Source organism: Phaethon lepturus, unplaced genomic scaffold, assembly GCF_000687285.1.
Source record: "Phaethon lepturus isolate BGI_N335 unplaced genomic scaffold, ASM68728v1 scaffold1209, whole genome shotgun sequence".
Taxonomy (NCBI): domain Eukaryota; kingdom Metazoa; phylum Chordata; class Aves; order Phaethontiformes; family Phaethontidae; genus Phaethon; species Phaethon lepturus.
Genome location: NW_010560980.1, coordinates 34,563 through 37,343, shown reverse-complemented (window position 1 = coordinate 37,343; position 2,781 = coordinate 34,563).

Here is a 2,781-nt window from a genome sequence, read left to right as displayed (position 1 = left end):
AGCCGGGCGGCGGCGGGGGAACAGAGTCCCGCTGTGCCATGCTGTCCCGCCGAGGTGACCCGGTACCGGTGGAGCTCTCTCTCGGGTTGCAAGGTTAAGAAGACATACTCCGTCAGGTTTACAAGTCTTACTTCAGTCTGGAACAGCTTGTTAAAACCAGCTCTAATAGTTCACGTCAATAGAGAATATGTATTCAATTTGCATTTAATTTATAACAATACTGAGCACTGTATACAGGATGTTGCATGTTACGCCCTTCATGAACGGGCCTGAAATAGGAAGCATGTCCACACATTAGATAAATGCAGCAGTACTCTCCTGAGCTTCACCCACAAAGCAAGATCCATTTACTTAAAATGCTGCTTCTAGTCAGTCACAGAAACGGTGATTATGTGCCCAGGCTCCTTGGTTTCTGCAAATGCATCATGCAGATTCACTGGGACTTCATGCAGCTTAGGTCCTTGTCCAGGTGGAGCGACTGAACTCGGTTGCCCCTGAGGATAGGCCACACTGTATAGGTCTTTGGAAGACTGCTTAGGTTTACATGACGTGGACTGGGAGCAGTGAAAATGATAATCTGCCTGCTGACTTGTCCCTTGCCAGTTCACATCTTGAGTATCGAGTTTGTTCCAATTGTTAACCAGTAAACCTTTCAGGGAAACTCCTTTTTTTTCATATTCTAGCAGGAAGGAGGCTTGATCTGTTAAATACTGCCTTTTGAGATCTCCCTTCACCTCTTTTAAGGGCATGCTTTTATTGCTAATAGAATATGCTGGTTTTACATTGTGTTAAGCAATTTTAAAATAAGAACATCAATACCAGTAAATTGCTTGTTGTAGAACAAACCTGGCATAATCCCGTTTGTTTAAGCCTAGTCCAGCACAGAAGACTACAAAACAGTGCTGTGGTGTAGTTGATGTGGCAACCTCCCTAGATGCAAAAGTTCATTTTTCTGCGAGTGCAGCAAACCCTCAGATGAAAGGAGCAGAATGTACTTCTGAGTTAGGTTTTGAGAACACAAGCAGAGTTTCCCTGGTGACTTGCAGTCAGGTTGGCCACAGCCTCTATAAGGATACCTTCCAGAGACTTCATCATTTAAGCAAAAACTTAGGTTTCTACTGAAAAAAAACATGAAGGGAATTCTAATACCATGTCCTTAATTATTACACTGATGCAAGCAGATGTGCTGGCTTACAGTGGCAGGATGAAAGCAGAAGGGGAATTCTGAAGCATGTTTATGATGCTTTCCTTTGCAATGATACAGTGATTTTTTTTTTTCTTAAGTCTTGGTAGGTCTTTCAGTGTGCCGGTAATGTATTGCATATCTCAAGGCTGAGTGTGTAATGGGAACATGCCCAGTCATCTTCCATTGGAGGCCACAGTTTTCCTTAGAAAAGCCAGACCACCTAACAGCAGTTGCCTGAATAGCTGAACACCCCCTGCATTTCCTACAGCTGGGTGCGTGCTTAAACGTGTCTGCATAGATAGACCTGTGACTCATGAGTGGAGCCGAGTGCTTGTTGATGGGAACTCTCAGTCTGCATTTAAGTATCCTGGAAGAGGGTGTCCCTGGTCAAGATTATAGTAGTAGAAGAAAATTTGGAGACTGTGGTAGCAGTTTCAGGTGCTTCTTGCACATTGAAAGCCAGATTTCCAAGGAGATCTATGTGCTTCGTTTTTGTGGCTGACTTCCTGTTGTGTTTGATGATCTTGGTGGTCTTGATTTGTTCGTTTATGATTCAGATTATTGGCAGTCATAGCAGTTGTCTGTCCAGCTGCAAGAAAAAACAAAGTAGACGACAGAAAGTGCTGTATTTAGATATTACCTATTATAATGACCTCCCAGCTATAATAAAAGGGAGGAGCAGTTATAAAATAGCTAAAACAACATTAGCTCCCGCTGTTACAGCAGTTTTTAAAATGTCCATCTTCTGCAACTTACTGTGGGTTTTTTAAGATGGTGATCTAGGTCTGCCTCTCCTCTCAGTACAGCATACCACCTTGTGGAGATTTTTGCCTTAAACAATGATTTTAAAAGCTCTGTGGAACTGTGTCAAACCTCTGAGCCCTGAGAAAATAAAAACCTGTTGTGAAAAGAAGCTGTAAAAATGCACTGAAAACTGTATACAGTGTTTATTCCTGGTGCCTGTAAAATCATTTAAGTTCATGTCACTAGATATTTAAAAAATTAATAGCTTTGTATTTTACTCCGATCTTCATACTCCCTTTGTTTGTAAATTGAATGTGGTTTCCTTTTTTAATTTAAGACCTTTTGAAAACTTCTGGTAGAACCTTCTGCATAGAACTGCTGTTACATGCACTAATTTAAGCTTGTTTTTAATAACTTTGTTAAGGAAGTACCATCAAGGTATAGGAGCAGCATTACAAGAGAAGTGTATGTCCTGAGTTTCTTCTGGAGGGATAAACAAAAACGAGTGAAGGCAAACACATGCAAACCTTTCCACACACTCTGTGTGGCTGCTGCCACTTAGAAGAAGGCCCAGCAGGTAGCAGGAACAAAATTCTTCAGCACCTTGCTGGTCTGTCAAGCTCCCCGCCAAAGCCAGCCTACAGGTAGTCTCCCCTCCAGCAGTCTGACAAAGGCAGGAACTGGGCTGTTTATCTTTAGTGCCTGGCCTGCCAGAAGTGCATAATAGAGACAGATGCATGCTAACCTAGGTGTGCTGCCCTGAACGCGGCAGTAGACAGAGCCCCCCTCTCTTGACAGTCATTTCCCATTTCTCCCCATGGCACATACTTGGTGCTCTTGTAGCCTGTGCT